Here is an 18,159-nt window from a genome sequence, read left to right as displayed (position 1 = left end):
TTGACATAATCCTCTTGTTAAGATCAGGTATTGAATCAGTTTTATAAATGCTTTACTATTTTATAAGATGTGGTAGGATGAAGAATGGCTTTCCAAAGATGTCCATGCCCTAATCTCTGAAACCTGCAAGTATGTTGCCTTCTATGGCCAAAGGTACTTGGCCGATGTGATTCAATTAAAGACTCTGCGATGGGGAGATTATTATGGATTATCTGAGTGGGCACAGTATAATCACAAAGGTGGTTAAGAGAAAAGCAGGAAGATCAGAGTCAGAGAGAAAAGATGATGTGGCAATGGAAGCAGAAGGCTATGTGACGAAGGGCTATGGGCTAAGGAGTGAAGACAGCCTCTAATAACTGGAAGAGGCAAGGAAAGAGAGCCCCCAGAAGGAGCACAGGTCTACACCTCGATTTCTGCCCAGTGAAGATGATTTCAGACTTCTGACCTCCAGGAATGTAAGATAATAAATTAGTGTTGTCTGAAGCCACTGAGTTTGTGATAATTTGTTATAGCAGCAATAGGAAACGAACAGTTGAGGACACACAGCGTGATTCAATTACCAATATTCTATTGTTCACTTGATTTTGTGGAGGGGAAATAATCTTCTTTATTACTCTGTGTTATCTTTTCTCCCTAACACATTTTGCTTTTGCTATAAAATAAGAAAGTACAAAAAATAAAAATTGAAAGCATAATACCTAGTCATATACATGTAAAAAATAGGAAGTTGTTTAAAACTTCATACCACATAGATTGCTTTCCCTCATTTTGTTACCTTTATGGGCATGGATTGCATAATAAGAATTGATTTACTTAGCACCTAGAGAATTCATCTCACCATAATTTTAACCAGGACTTGGAACTGTAATTATTTATTGAACTTAAACACTTGATATACACTGACTTAGGTACCTTTCTTTTCTATATCCTATCTCTAACCTCTAACATAGAACTCCTGGTGATCCTTAAGAGGTCACTGTTGGAAAAGGCGATATATGTGGGTAATACGTTAGGTACACACTCACCCAATATTCATTCTCTTCTCCTCTAGTTTCACATGTGACCGTGTGATCACATCCTGCCACAGAAACTTTAGTCAAAGTGATGGATGGAACTTCTGGTGAGGCCATGTGCAGGGAGCTGATTTAGCTTTTTAAGCCTTTTTACCTTTCTGCTCCTCAGAATGTAGATGGAATGGTATATCATCCATTTGGATGTGGAATGAAACACACAGCTAAAAGGAGCCTCCTTGAATATGTGAGGCAGTCAGACCAGTCCTTTACTGTCTCTCTGAGTTCCTTTAACGTAAGAAAACCAGCTCGTGTGTACCAAAGCCTTTGAAGACGAGTCTCTTGATATTAAAACCAAACACAATTCCTAATACAATGTGCTCTCCAAAGCCCAATTCATTATCACCCGTTATTAGGTATATAAACTTTATATAGTGAGGTAAGGAAGAGTTGGTTCAGAAAATGACAGTTTTTAAATACACTGTTGCAAAAGAAACTTCTAATAAGGAATTATAGGAAAATATCCTGCAAAAGATGGTATTTGGCTAAAGTGGAGTGGGGGGCAATCTTCCTAGTAGAACTCTGCCTTGGAAACTTTTCTTCTTCCTCCCAAAACCACAAAGGCCTATAAATAATGCCTCCCACAGTTAGAGCTTTCAAAATTGCAGTTATTCTTAGAAGAGTTCCAACATAATATGGATTGGACAACTGCAAATGAAAGAGACAAAGGGAGGGGGAGAGAGAAATTAAAAAAAAAGAAGAAAGAAAGAAAGAAAAAGAAAGAAAGAAAGAAAGAAAGAAAGAAAAAGAAAGAAAGAAAGAAAGAAAGAAAGAAAGAAAGAAAGAAAGAAGAAAGAAAGAAAGAGAAAGAAAAGCTAGTTGCAACATCATAGCAGACAGCAGATAAAATCTTTCTGCCAAAAGGATAGAGAGCCCCTTTGTAGCTTAATGATGGTAAGACAATGTGATGCTTCATAGGACCAGTTGGATCTTATGGGATGTAACAAACTCAGAAAAATAAGTAAAATGACTCAATAAAGATGAGAGGGAAATTGGCATAGTATGTCCAGGGCAAAGCTCTCAGGAATACTTGGATACCCCGTTCTAGTCACCTGAAGCTAATACCACACACCCATGATTATATATAAATCCACACATATATAGGCATAAACATATACAAATATGTATGCGTACATGTCTGCATTCATAAGGTGGATACATTCTGCATGGTTTGGCATGATGCTAGTAGTACAATTTACCTGGGAGTGAACCACTTGGTTCAAGCAATAAAGATGATGTTGGGAGAAGAGAGAGGAAATCTTTCTAGTTTCACTGCAATCTCTCACCTGTAATGGTCAGGACAATGCCAGAGCCTCCAAAAAAGGGAAAACTCTGAAAAGTTGACACCGGGGATTACAGAAGTAGTAGCCATAAGCTAAGTTGGAGAAACGATAAGTGGAGAGTGGTCTAAATGGCTACATCCAGCGAACCTCAGTTTTAGGGAACATATGACTCAGGTTTAAGAAGAAAGATTGGGGATTGCTCAATTTATGCAAGGTCACTGCATGGTGCTTGTGCAGAAATTAAAACTACTAAGTTTGAAAAAAAAACACAAACAACAACAACAACAACAAACTACTAAGTTTGTTTCACCACTAAGTAAAAGAACTATGAACTTCCCCAGACAGAGTGAGTTCTCTCTCTCCTGTGTTGCCTTGCACTTAGGACATTCTATCCACACGATGTTACACATGGTATTTCTATGGGTTGAATGCCTGTTAAGTTCTCCCATTTAGCTGGAAGTTTTCCTGTAAAGCTAGGCAGCTATTATACCGGCATATACAGGGTTAGGTGGATGAAGAAAGAATTAGCGAATGAACGAAAGACATGAACATGGACTGGAATTCACAGCCCTTGGTTTGATTTCTGTAACAGTTTTTTATTAACTGTGTGGCCTTGGACAAATTTCCCAGTTTCTTTGAATAATATCTAAAAAGCCAGTTTCAGGGATTCAACAAGATAGTCCGTAATATACCTCGCACAGTGACCAGTAAAAAGTAAGTACTCTAAAGAGTCACACCTTTTCTCACCCTCCCTTTTTTGAGGCCCAGGCTAGGTCTGGGTCACCTTTTATTTTTAGCAATAAGCATTCTTTCTGGTTGCAGTGACCATTCCAAATGCAGTTGTCGATACTTGAACTGAGTTGGTGTCAGTTGGTGACAGTACAATTGCTCTGGTGGCCTGACATTTCACAATACACTAGATAGATACCTTGTGATCACCAGAGACTGATGATCTGATAGGCGAGCAGTTCAGTTACATTTAAGAATCCTTATAAAAGTGTATGGTGGTTCCCATATCTGCCTATAAGAAACATTGTACATGAAGGCTCTTTATAACAATATTTTTTCTCTCCCTCTCTAGTTTCACACATACTTGAGAAATTGTGCAATTGAGTAGTGGTACACACAAGTTTGTGGTGAAGTTCTATTTAGGGACTAAAGGGAGAACTGATGGTTTAGAGAGAGCTGAAATAATGTTAAGGAAGAGAAATTTACTTTCCTTACAACGTAATCAGAACAAAATCTTTGAAAAGGTTATAGGAAAGCAGTGGTTTCCCATTCAAATCATTACCACACCCATTCTTCCATAGCTTGTAAAATCAGGAAGTAACACAAACACTTCTAAGTGGAGGAACATCTAAAAATACAATTGGATATATTAAAACCGAAATGACACCTTTTCAGATCTGGTTTATTGATGTGTCAGATGAGGAATTGGAATCCGCATACATAATACAGGACTGGTTAATGAGCTAAGATTCATATACAGCTTACTAAAGATGTGTCAACTGTCTTCAATTGATTCAGTGAGCATCTGAAAGACAGCATTTTCTATTAATATTTCTCCTTCAGCATATGGTTTCTCATTATTATGAAGTATTGAGAGTTTTGAGAAGACTCTGAGATATCTCTGACTTTTTTACACTATGACTTCCGGGGAGGGGGAGAATTTCTTCCTTACAGAGAATTGGAGAATCTCTTAGGTAAATTGTGAGACTTACACAAAATCTTTCCAATAATGAGAAACTCCATAATTCTCCCTTTCTCTCACATTTACTCTTAAACCAGTTCCCTTATGACTTATTTTTGTATATACTTTATGGTTTTTAATACATTTGTCTTAGTGCTCCATCCATATCCCAACTGCCTTGCCAGTCTCTAAGCTGTGAACATAACCTCATCTCTGAGCACAGAATCTTTCTGTAAGTGCTTCAGGCTTACCGCTACTGGATGGCAAAGAATGTCGATGTGAAAATACCTATAATATGCATTTATATGTTAAGATAGTAAACGATCTTCCTAATGCTGATTCTTTACTCACCTGGCCCCAGATTCTCAAACTATACCAAACTTTCCTGTAAATGAGCTTCTTCATAAACAACTCCAGGCTACTTAGAGAAGTAACAGCTCTTACATGATGTGAAATAACCTATAATGTTATGATAAGGATATAGCTTTATAGTTTTGCACTGATTCATGGTTTTAAGGGCACGTTTTTCTTTAAAATATAGTTTACGATAGTTATATTTACATTTATCTGCATGAAATGTTGCTACTAAAACAAGGACATTTACAACCAAATGCCTTTCTGCAAAGAGATAAGATAAAGTTGTACAAGGATAGAAAGAGTTCTTTGTAGTGCAGTACTCTGGATCTGATGACCCCTGGACACTTTTCTGGCCTTATCATCCACACATTTATTATTCTTAACTTATTTATAGCCGCATGTTAAATCATATTCCAAAATTAATTCTTCATTGTTATGTAGATTCACCCAGTGGAAGAAGAGACCAAATTCTCTCAGCAGCCAATATATTGGTAGTACCATTCATTTTATTTATCTGTAATTCTTAAAGGACAACTGTATCCCTTTGTTTTAAAAAGGTCAGCATTATCACAGCTGTTTTGCTTCTGAATGTTATTCTGGAATGTATAACGCATCCTGTATGAAAAAATGGTAGTCACATATACAGTAGGGTCATATTTGAAAGAAAACAATTGAGTTTCTATTCAATTTATGCTTTTTTTGTATCATGACCATTTCAGAATTTAGGTCAGACTGCCCTGGCTTATAGGAGAAGTGAGTATCTTCAGATAACACTTTATTTGTTATCGTTCCCTGCAGCTGAGTACAAATCATTGAGAATATGCCTTTAATTATAAAACTGGAGTTAGTTGTTGAGGAATCATCCAAGTCATGACATTTGCCTGATACATTTCTTTAAATAACTTACATTTACTTTAGGGAGAAACAACTGGGGGCAAATTCAGGACTCATAAGTAGGTACAAATAGACATATATTTCAAACTCATGCTATGAAATAAGAGAATTCATATATCATGAAGGAGTCTGAAAGAACTAGGTGAGAATGCTTGTTCTGCTATTTGATTTGGGGCAACCTACGATGTGTTGCTTGAACTCTTAATGTTTCTTATGCCTTAAAAATGCCAAAAAGCCCATACCTCCTAAGATTTTTTGTAGAATTGAACGTTTCAGTGCATATCAATGCACAGATAGTGAGTGTTCATTAAATGTAAGTCCACTTCACATTAAGATCTTTCTTCTGAATCATCCTCTCTATCGGCCCTGGCACATGATTGCTCGTAGTTCAAAGCTGTTTCCAAAATCATATGAAGCCATAAATTTTAATCTTCAGTACCCTTTCCTATGAACAAGAACAGCCCACAATATGTGATAGCTTTGTATATACGTAGAAGATTGTCCATTATCAATGAGTGTTTGGTCATAATTCAAAAGTAGGTATAATGCATCATAAATAGAAGTGTCATTATATCATAAACTGGGAATAACCACAATCTTCAGTTTAATCTGTGGTTGGTAATTCACAATTTGTCAAGATTTCACGCACCCCACTCCAATGCCCCTCTAAACCAGAAAAGACTTCTTTTATATTTAATTAAAAAGAATGCATATTCTCAATGCCTGCAGATTCCTAGTAAATTTGACTTTAGGTGTTGATAATCTATGTCAAAACAGCTCAGATTGAGAACAGAGGTGTGTAATTTGCAGGACCGGAAGGACACAGTAGGAACTGAATCTACCTGACTCAGGTAAGATCTCTTTCTTTCTCTAGCGTGGACCACCTGAGAATTAGAATGAATCGCCTTACTGGCACACTTGTATTCAGTTTCTCCTTCCAGGAGATATTAATATTTTGTGTGATTTTTGAAAAAAGAAGGCTTTTAGGAAGAGTTTTAAAGATGAAATAACTCGCCATAGCTAATAAATGTCAGTAATGAAAATACTTAGGCCAATTGATTGCCATAAGTCCATGTTCCCTAACCTGTAGGGAAAACTTCAGCATAATGGCTAGCGTCATTTCTAGACATTTCTTGTCCCTGTTCAGGAAGAGGCAGGCCATCCAGAGCATGCTGTTAGGAGCAAGACTAATCTTGTTAAGCGCAACCTCAATTTCTTTCCACTTTTCCTACTCTCTGGCAATGAACAATTAGAAAATTTAAGAAATTAATTAGGAAATGAAAAAAAAACTAGTTCTTAAATAATTTTTTAGAGTATTGAATACATACATGGTTAAAGAAAAAAATATTAATTAGGAGCTATGTGCAACCACTGGCAGATACAACGTTGATCCCTGTCTCCTGTCATTTGACAATCCATGGGGGCAGATACAATACAAATATGTCATTAAATTTAAGACATATCATAATATAGGTATCAGTGAAGTTTATGTTTCTTCTGGCTGAAGGGATTCTCTACGTTGATTGTTAAAATGCTTCTGATGTGTTAGCTCATTAAACTAAAAAAATTCAAAATGACTGAGAAATGTATTTAATACTAAGTCAATGAATGTAAAATTTTATTTAGTCACTTTCTGAAGGCCTTAGAATGATTATTCTTGACTTCTTTATATATTCTTAACATTCCTCCAAATACATTCAGGAAAGTAATAAAACCCCCCTTTTTCTTCCCATGTGACTATATCCATGTTATTCTAGGGACTTCAGGTGCATTGCCCTCATATTGAAGGAGGAATATTTTGGAAAAAGTACTGAAGTTTTAATAGTTACTTTTAATAAAGGGTATTATTGCTTTTGTGCAACCAGTTTTGGGATGAAGCATTTCCTAAAATTCACCAATCTAATGCTATCTCTTAAACACCCCTTCCTCAGTTTTGCAGCATCGCCCCTCTTTGTCTGAATTGAAGAGTAAAGCAATGGCTGACACTCCAGTAGCAATCTTTATGGGAAAAGCATGATTGTATTGTCCTCCCTAGAATTTCTTATTTCCAAAGTAATTTTGGAGGTGTCATGGTGGCCAAGTATATTTCTGTAACTTACAAATGATACTAATTCATCCTCAGGCAATAGTCTGTGCTGAGAAAATAAAGCTCACTAGTTTATTTCTTTGAAATTCAGTTCTCCTGTGAGAATTTTCTTTAAACTATACTTATTCAAGCATATCTGCTTTTACAAGCTTTAAACACACACACACACACACACACACACACACACAGGTTACCATTTTGAGTCATTTGACACCTTTCTAATCATAAACCAGTAATCCTTTTCAAGTATTCAAGTAGCTATTTATATTAAGCATTATCTTTGTGTACTTTCTTAAGGGTAGAAATCCTACAAATACTTTTCTAGACTTGAAGTTTTGAATATGTGTCTACCACTTTCCATTGGTAGGTAAATTCAATTTATAGGGGATTTAAAAAAATCTCACTTAAAAACAACTAGGACTTGTCACACAATTAAATAAAATATGAATTAAGAAATATTTCCCCCAGTATTTTAGATCATATATATATATATATATATATATAATTTAACAGATATCTATATATGTATTTAAAAGCATATCCATAACTATTCATTTTGAGCAGAAGACTTCTGAAAAGGAGAGAGTGGTTCGTATAGTAAACTGTTTTCTCAGCCAGCCCATCTGACTTGGCCATGCAGTGACACCAAGAACAGGAGAGAGTTAATAGCCACAAGCATCAAAATCCTTTAAGAAATAGGGAATAAAATAATTTTATGATTCAGCTTTTTTTTTTTTTAATTGTGAGACTATTGTAAAAGAAGAAAAACAGGCAACATGTGGTAACTTTAGTCAGCATTTCTGAACTGGGAATGATAAACACCTCTGCCTGGCTCTGGCATTTATCAGGACTGAGATATTATTACCACATAGAGTCACAGCATGGTTACTGTTATCATCGGAAAAAAGAGCCAGCTAATCTTAATGGTTTGTAAAGCCGTTACCTGCACTGGTCTGACATTTATCATGATCATTTTACCACATGGGTCCTACATAGCAAAGGTCTTTTATCTGGAAGGGACATCACTATGAATTATTATTTGCAGCTAGGTAGAAAATTGTATGTTGTAGATACCTTTTCTCATTATAAATCACATAGTCACATTTCACCATTTCCCCCAGAAAGCTGCTGAGCCCAGGTTTTTTGCCACAGCTTGCTTTGCTCTCCATCTCTCTCTTTCTCTCTCTTTATAGTTTCTTGAAAATATTAGCCATTTTTTCATTAATATCCTTAATATAATTTTTGAAGAACTATATATGTGGTAGGTGAACATCGGGACATACTTTCATTATAGTTTGGGGACTTTCCTCCACATTCTGTAAAGGGACTGCACAGTACTTTTAGATATTGAAGTTGATAAACTGTCGACTTTTGTTGTTGTTTTTGTTGTTGTTTTAAATGCTTATTCTCTTTTCTGTCTTGGCGGCCAGACTTTCTCTGTTCTTGACCTTGTCAATAGAATATTTACCAGTAGATCAAACAAAATTTCTGATGCTTGATTTGAGAGCCTCAAAAACACACCATTTCTTTCTTGAAATCCTTAGCTTGGAACTGTGTTCTCATGGGGAATAAAATATACTTTTATTTTGTTGGATTGCAAGTTTTTTTCAGACTTTGTTTTTACTAAGTGACAGTGGAGTAGAAGTTTCCTCCAACTCCAACAAATCTGTTTAAAAAGATGCTTAGGTTCTATCCTTGTCTATGTCCTAATGATACACATTAATATATTTTACAGAAGAAATAAGGATATTAAAAAGTACAACGTTTTAGAACCATGGGACCAAGTTGGCAAAGTGAAATGCATTAATTTGACAATGGAAAATTACAATGAAAAGCCCAAGTTGTTTACCATGGGGAAGAAATGAGCAAATCCTCTCTTTTAAAAAGATTGAGACAACTAATCTTCTGAAAGAGATATTTATATATTTTCTTCTTTCTCAAGTGTTCCATTAGGAATAAACAAGCCAGAAATTCTGCACTTTTATAATGAAGAGGGAGGAGAAGTCCTTGCCATTTTTGCATTTAGGAAGAAATGTGCAAGAAGAATGTGACAATTTAAGCAAATCAAGATTGTTTCAAATGGATCACAAACGGGACTTTGTGGGATATTTTATACTAGCATGTGAAGCAAACAGTAAATTTGAAAGGAGGATTTTCTCAATGGTCTAGTTCTGATGTGTTTTCCTATTTCTTTGTGTGTTTAAAGGAGGTTTGGATGTGGTGTTTTAATATCGCTTCGACTCTTTTGCAAATGAGTCTGGAGAAATATTCGCACATGAAGGAAAGCCGATGTGCTGTAATGCTGACAGCAGCTGGGGGGATATGATTGAAGAAACCAGATTCCCAAGGCTGGATTTAGCAAAAATAAACACCTATCACTCCATTAAAAAAAAAAAAAAAAGCACCATTTTAAATGTTTATGGGTATCAATAGCAGACCACTGTCCCTTTGATAAAAACGGTATTTTTTTTCCTCAAATGACTCCATTTGTTAAGGGGTGGCATAAAAACTTTAGCCTGATGTGCAGTATTTTGCAGTGATGTGCATTAGTTTGCCGCCCTGGTTACATTGGGCTAGACATTGATTTTTGAATTATTACAAATTTCTTCCAGAGGAAACAGTTTCTGTTTCAGGGACCTGTGAGACATGCTTGCATACATTCGGGTGCCACTTGCAGGAGGGGGGTGGGTTGGGGAAGGTCATTTGTGAGATGAACCTGTACTTTTTACTGCTCAAAATGAGTGGCACACACTTTGGCTCAGTCACCTAAAATTTCATTGTAAAGGGGTGGTCCAGTATTCCCACACACTGCCTTACCAATCAAATCAAAGGCTACACCGATTTAAAACAAACAGACAAACAACAAACCCAGCTCTTGCTTCTTCTATTTCAGGGGGACTCTTTTGTTCTGGTTCAACATTTTCCTGCCATTATTGCCTCCAAAATCCTGTAACCTGGGAGCGTTTACAATAATTAGCCAGGGGCTTGGCTGCTTGGATTTTTCTCCTTTTCTGGGGAATCTGGGTGAATCAGTTGAGTGCTAATGAAAGTCGGAGACTTCTAGCAGTGGTTGGAGCCAGGCACAGGCGGGCAGGCGCTTTAAGCTTCCCACTGTGCTGCAGTGCAAGCCTCCCCGCTGTTATGTTTACCATAGTTTTAATGTCTGTGAAAAAAAATTCCTGATGCAACCGAATTATGTGATGGCCTCTTGTTTATGCAACCCCAACCCCCCCCCCACACACACACCTCTAATTTGGCAGATTCCTGTTGCACCCGCCTATTACAGAAAGCTCCTTCTCAACTCTGTGGCCATCTCACTACTTCAGTTCTTGCCATGAGGGCCCAGCTGCCTTGCGGGCCATGTCTGGAGGACCCTACACGAACCCTCTAGAAGTTTCTGGAGAATTACACACACCTTACTATACTTACGCCACCTAATAACAGACAGTTCCCCTTCCACTGCATGTGAATTTCACCGGAGGTAATATTAAAGCACCCAAATGAATCATCAGTTTGGACAAAACTAGCTTAAAAATGTACACGCACTTGATGAAATGCACTGTGTCTTTAAAGAGAGCTATTGAAAGACCCCAAACAATCACTGCAAACTAAATAATGTGCTCGAAGATGAAAGCAACCAATCTGGGATTCAACTTGATTTATTTTTTTTGTCCTTTTCTTAAAAATGGTTATCTCAAAGAAAAATGACCATTCCATTATATTGTAAATTGATGAATTCACCAAGTGTGATGTACAGTGAAGTTTTTTTTAATGAATATTCATACAACTCTTTCAGTCCATTAACAGGACTTAAGACAATGAGGATGCAACTCATTCCCATTTAGATAGTAGGGGGAAAGTGGAATTAATAGCATAAACAGCACTCGGAAAGTTTAACTTTAATGTATCAAACTCCAGGTGCCAGAGTTTGAGGAAAATAACCAATAATAGCCATTTTTTACATATTTGATGGGACTGATTATGCAATGTGCAACTCTAAATGGCTTATAGCACATTGTAGCATGGTTCCATCCCATTGGCTACAGTAGGGTGCAGGCAGATGGATGACAGTGACAGGGAGAGAAGTGCTTTTGCTTAGCCGTGCGTTAAGATGCCATCCAGAAGCTCTGTGCACTGCAGACACTTCATTAGGATGCCAGGATAATGGTAAACTACCACTCAGAGTGACACCCCATTTCCTGCTTACTGAGCGCTCCAACCTCGGCAGATGTCAACAATCTCACAGTGCTACAGAGCAGACCTAACTTTCCAGCCACTTTGACTCCAATTTTTTCCTCCTAACAGTGCCATACATTATGTGCAATATGTAACGGCAAACACCTCACCAAAAACAAAATCTGCCCAGTTCGTTATGACTGGAGTGCTTAATTTTTTTCTTTTAAAAGATGAGGTACAGTGAGTTGGGTAAGAGAATCCGTCCACTTGCTAATCTAACCTCAAAATTTCTTGCTATGATTTCCATTTGCTAATCAGTTCAAAGTGTTAATTGTGTGGTGAACTCTGATTAATAGTAGTTAAACTCTGATCACAGGGGATATGACTGTTTCTCTTAATTAATGTCCGTTCCAAAGGTAAGAGAATGTGGAATTCCTTTGTTAAAAGATTTTAGACTCAGTTTCGATGTGGTTCCTAGTTGTCTGCCAAGAAACTAAGACTTGAGCATCTGGATGATATTTCCTCTGCAAATGTATAACTTGAGGCCATTCACACACCACCTTACCGACAATTCAAGCCAATAGAAACTTTTTTTTTTTCCTATGATGTAAACTCCAAGATTCTTTTTATAAAGAACCAAGGTGTAATTTAGATAATGAAAAAAAAAATTCCCCAAATGGAAATATAATACTTTGAAATCTATCGTTATGATAAATGATTGATTTACATTTTGTGATTCTAAGCATCTTCTTAGAAGTTCAAAGGGCCTTGCAAGTGGCAGGACTAAAAATAATATCCTCCTCTCAGGCCTGTTACCATTTCCAGGTAAAGACGCAAATGTAAAGAAGTCATAGGCAGAGGTCACACTCCAAGGGATAATTTGAATGCAAACTTTCAATGTGATGTCCTCTAAAAAAAGGTGATGCAAATCTTGACTTTTGGTTTTTAAAGTGGCATCTCGTTGCTAACACCTAACCACCTCTCGAAACCTGTCACTAACTATGTTTGAATACAAAGAAAATAGACTAGAATTCTTACAATAAACAGAAACTGATGATCAACATGGTGTCAAAGAATTAAGAATAATTTCCTTCAAGGCAGATTGAATTTAATTGGAAAACTTAGCGCAGGGGTGGGACCACCTGCCCTATGGTGCTATTGACTCAGTGAGCTTGACTTTCTGGAAACAGAAAGATCCTTCTCTTTCTTCAACTGTGGGATTTCAGTTGAAATTTTCAGATTTTTATGCCAACCTAAAACACTGGACAGCACTCTTTTTTTTTTTTTTTTTTTTTAAGTAGACTCCATGCCCAGCATGGAGCCCAGTGTAGGGCTTGAACTCATGGCCCTGAGATCAAGACCTGAGCTGAGATCAAAGCCAGATTTTCAACCAACTGAGCCATCCAGGCGCTCCCTAGCACTTTGTTTTCTACAAAGCTAATGCTATTGAGTAGTGTGAATGTTTTCCTTCTTTCCTTTCTCACCAGTCCTCTCCCCTTCTGAGTTTGATCAGGACTTCTTTTATTCCCCCCCTGCCCCCGCCCCCCGTAGTAATTTGGAGATAGCAGTTTTCAAAGAGAACTGAGGAGTTTGAGGATGGAAGGCAGAAAGGATACTCTAATAATGGCACGTATCACAATAGAAACTGTGGTCCCGAATGTAAAACATAGGAGGGACAGAGACTGGTGAAAATTTTATTAGGAATCAATTCTTGGAATTCTAATGTTTTATTTATGTTTTTCATCTTTTAGAATGTAGCGAGTTAAGGAATATAGTGTGTGGGGGGGATTCAATATCAGGATGGCAGGGCCATCAGATACTAAATATGCTAGGTAAGATTTAATGTAAGAGCTATGATTATCAATTTGTTGTCTTGGTATAGCTCCAAGACAAAGATTTGACTCAAACTGAAACAGAAGGTAAAAGGCAGGATGCGCAAGTATTGGTTACATTTCCACCTTTGAGATGAGTAAACACAACAAAATTTACAACAATGCATGACCTTTTTTTTTTTTTTTTTTTTTTTTTTTTTTTTTTAAATTTTTTTTAATTTTTATTTATTTATGATAGTCACAGAGAGAGAGAGAGGCAGAGACACAGGCAGAAGGAGAAGCAGGCTCCATGCACCGGGAGCCCGACGTGGGACTCGATCCCGGGTCTCCAGGATCGCGCCCTGGGCCAAAGGCAGGCGCTAAACCGCTGCGCCACCCAGGGATCCCCAATGCATGACCTTTAAGAACACTCATTTCAGATAAGAGAACAATGCTCAGAAGAGCAGAACTTTCACAATGTCCAGGAGACAAAAAGGAAACTATTTAGCATCTTCAATAGAATTTGAAACATCAAGAATTCTAACAAAAAGAGAAGCAGCAGACCATAAGAAGACAATAGGGTATAATGGAAAAATACTAGGGTAAGATGATGAGATAGATAGTGAAGAAAGACAGTGTGGAAAGTTAAAAATACAAAATAATTTTTTTTTAATTGCAGAAGAATTAGGTCAGTGATATGGATGACAAACTAGAGAAGCTTCCCCAGAATGTGGAGACAAAAAAAAAAAAAAAAAAAAAGATAGGAAAAAGACATGTTGGAAGTTAGAGAATTGAGAGATTGTCTACGATTTATAAGTATACCTGAGGGAGAAACCAGAACATTTGAAAAATATGCAACAATCAAGGACAAAATTTCTTTAAAAATTCTGTGAATAAAAAAACTAGCTCAGTATTTAAAATGATGGCCAGATTCTAAGAAACCACTACTGAGTATAGACACTATCTTGATGTATTTTGGCAAAACTTTGAAGTGATAAAGATCAAGTATAATCCTACAAATATTCGAACAAAAAGAAGACAAAATAAGTAAATATCCAGCCTTTCCCAAGACTTATTTCCCTTAATTCTAAAGTAAAACAAAGCGGTATCTACTGTTTATAGGGGGGAAAAATTGTGGTCCCAAACTGTGTGCACACTCATATTATCTTTTGCATGTTAAAACAACAGAAAGACATTCTCATCCATGCGGAGATTTATAATAGCACTGCTTTCTTGAAAAGTTTACTGGAAGGCTTATATAAGCCTACTGAGTGATGAATCAAATTTTGCAACTCAAAAATAGAGACATTATAAACAAAAGTAAGTATCTATTTGGTTTGGACCCAAAACTCAGAAGGCACCATTTGATTATTTCTCTTTGGCTTTGATTTCATTCTCAGACCAAGAGGGGTCCTCTCTTCACAGTTCAGGTGAACGCTTTGGGGACAGATGATGACCATTTAAAATGGTTCTGGTGCTATTCAGTTCTGGCACTTGCTAGCAAACACCATTATTAGATCATTGCACTGGAGAGTTACTAAACAAGACTTTTCTTCCCCTCTTAAAAAGCAAAGCTTCAGAGAAGAGCAGAGTGTTTACTCCCCTTGCTATGATTCTTTGGTAAACACGCTTTGTGTCTATAATAATTGTGTTGAAAAAACTGAGTCTGGGGATCGTTAAAGTGATAAAGACTGAAAAAAAATCAAGCAATAATAGGAATTGTATATGAATTTTCCAACGTTACGTATGTTTTAAGAATTAAGTAAGCTAGAGAGAAAAATGCTAAGCAAACAGGTCAAAAGGAAATACCCCAAAATATGGTAAATGAAATTTAGAGTGATTTTAATTTTCTTCTTTTTAGTTTTCTGTTCAAGTTAGCCTCAAAAATGCCAGGCAAATAGGTCAAAAGGAAATACCCTAAAATATGGTGATGAAATTTAAAGCAATTTAATTTTCTTCTTTTTACTTAGCCTCAATAAATACTTATTATTTTTGTAATCTGTTAGAAGAGATATTTTAAAATGTATTTGTACAATAGCTTAGATCCCATATAATTATATATCTTTACTAAGCAGTTAATTAAAAAGACTAGTAGAAAGCATATCAAAATATTAACCATTGAGTTCTCTTTGACTAACAGGAGTATGGATGATTGCCTCTCATTTTCAAAATGCATTTTCCAAATTTTCCATAATGAATATATGCTACCTTGATAATAAAAATAATTCTCTGTTGGTACAGATGATAACCTTTCGTCGTTTGAAAGGTTTGAAAGACGATATGCTATTTTCACAGATGAAACCATATCTAGGAAAATAACGTACTAGACTTTCTTCTAGGTATTTCTGCTGCAGTTCACCTTTTTCTTCGTGAATACAGTCCAGAATCAAGAAAGCGAAGTCTGAGTGTGATGTTTCCTTCTCGTGGCTCAAAATGTTGGGTGTAGTAGGGTGTTTGCACGGAGAGGACAGGAGACACAAGTGCCACAGGTCACGGGACTACATATTTCCAACTTGAAGAAAGATGGCTCATCCTGTGGGGCCTTGCATGTAAATATATTTTGGTTCCATATTTTAATCTCTGATTCTTCCTCCATCAAATCATTTCTTAGGGTATTATATCGCTTATTAGATTGAACCTCTGAAGACTGGAAAATAAAACCTACAAACATAGCACTAGTTCAAGGATAAGACTTCATGGCAATATTTCTAAGTGAAAAAAATAAGCTGATATTCATCCTATGCTGAGGTACATGTTCAATTCCCATACCCTACCCCTGTAAGTCAACACAATTTCTCTTCTCTTTTGGAAACTATATTCATTAAAGCTTTCTCTACTTGTAAGTCAAAGAATGAGGTAGTATCCATCTAATTTATATTCTTAAACTCTGCTTTTGCCCCAATTTTTCTGTACATATTAGATTCCCAGTTAATATATGTTGATTGAATTATCCAGTTAATTGACTCAGTTCTTCAGTTTACCTTACATCCATAGTGAGAAATTATATTTCCTAGGTAGCATCAATAGTTAGGGCATAATTCTTTTTTTTTTTTTAAGATTTTATTTATTTATTTGAGAGAGAGTGAGAGAGAACCCAAGCAGAGGGAGAGGCAGAGGGAGAGGGTGAGGGAAAAGCAGACTCTCCATGGAGCAGGGAGCCCAGTGTGGGACTTGATCCTGGGACCATGAGATCACGACCTGAGCCGAAGGCAGATGCTTAATCGACGGAGCCATGCAGGCACCCCATGGGCCTCACTCTTATAAGCAGAAACACAAAGAACCAAAAGTTAAATATTCTGAACGTGGAACTTGCTGGACACACAAAAATTAAATTTTTTGGTTAAAATTTTATTCAAAGTTGGTTTTAGATTTTAAGGACCTCTAATTTGGAATGCAAGGAAGCCAGTGTATCTATAATATTTAAGAGGGCCCCCTGATGGTTAATCTTAGAAACGTCTTCTGATTCCTCTCTGCCTTCCAGATGACCAGACATACTCACCCTCGTGTAATTGGTCATGTGACTTAAAGTGAGTTGGTTTGGGCACAAAGTCAGCTCCCATATTTGATTAATATCATTTCAAAATAAAATATTTTCAAAAGCAATCATTTAATTTTTAAGGGATATAAAAAGGCCATTTCCAACAAATAGCTAGAAATAAAGAATATGGAGAATGTTTTAAACAGAATTTGGCTAAAGAGTAAATTTACACACGTTGTAATGGGATTTCTTAAAGAGGTTGGAAGTGATTGCTATAGTAAAGGACTAGTGTTTTGCAAAAGCCATCCTGTTCTTTCTAAAACCCGTTTTTGGCTGAATTTTTTAAGAAAAGAATAAAGTTATTTCCTCCTGCAATCAAGCAGTGGCCCTTCTCACTGGTAGACATATTCCAGGACTTTAGAAATAAAAAAATAAATAAATAAAATAATAGTAAAGGATGCAAATGGTATTCTTTTCTAGCTAACGTAATTTTTTTTTTTTTTAAAAAGTAAACATCAGCTCCTCAAGGGAGATTTCGATTTGAAGACTGTTTATTATATCATTTGAATAGGACTAGACCTGGCCTTTTGACTTTGAACCACTACCAAATTTCAGGCTGTGAGGAAATTGTTCTACATTTCCTGACAAATTGAGTTAAGCAGACATTAAGTGGGCTTTAAGAAAACAAATGGCCATCTTTATCACAGGTGGACACTGATGGCTTAATGGGGCCTGGGCTGATTGTATCACTTCTAATGGCTTGACGGGAAGCATTAGGGTTTTTGCATAAAGAACTGGCATTGCGAACCCTGCTAACACAGACCTGTCAAGCGCTCTGTATCCCTTTGTGCACGGAAGCAGATGTTTGTATGTATACTATGAACTGGCATTAGAGCAAGCGACAGATGCCTGTATGAATGCCAGGTTTGTGAATTTTTACAGCAGGAGCATGTTCTGAGGAAGTGCAGCCCTGCCCTCTATCATAGGTAATTCCCAGTGGAACTTGCTAAATCCCAGCTATGTTTTCATTATTTGGCTTTCCTAGCAACTGGATGAATGTGTCTATCCTGAAAATGCAAGATGAGAGCCCTACCAAATTCTTACAGATTTGCAAATAGCTCGTGTGCGTTTTGAACTTGGACTTTCCAGGCAGCGCTTTGCACTGTAATCGCGACCAACTTACTCAAAGGAGCGGGTGGTATTAGAGCTCTCTAATTAAAACTTACTTCAGTGTTTATGTGCCAGTCCTCCCCCATGGTCTCCCCGCTTCCCACCACCCACCCCCCCACCCCAACCCAAGAAATGCGAATTCCC

General features: G+C 36.8%; 1 protein-coding gene across 3 annotated transcripts in view; it reads right to left on the bottom strand.

Annotated features, from left to right (window-relative positions):
* The window catches only part of ARHGAP15 (Rho GTPase activating protein 15), a 608,584-nt gene that overhangs the window by 60,040 nt on the left and 530,385 nt on the right, over window positions 1-18,159 (bottom strand). The gene's annotated exons all lie outside the window — the stretch shown is intronic.

This window comes from Canis lupus, chromosome 20, assembly GCF_048164855.1.
Source record: "Canis lupus baileyi chromosome 20, mCanLup2.hap1, whole genome shotgun sequence".
Taxonomy (NCBI): Eukaryota; Metazoa; Chordata; class Mammalia; order Carnivora; family Canidae; genus Canis; species Canis lupus.
Note: the sequence above shows the minus strand (reverse complement) of the source record. Positions and strands in the feature narration are given on the sequence as shown.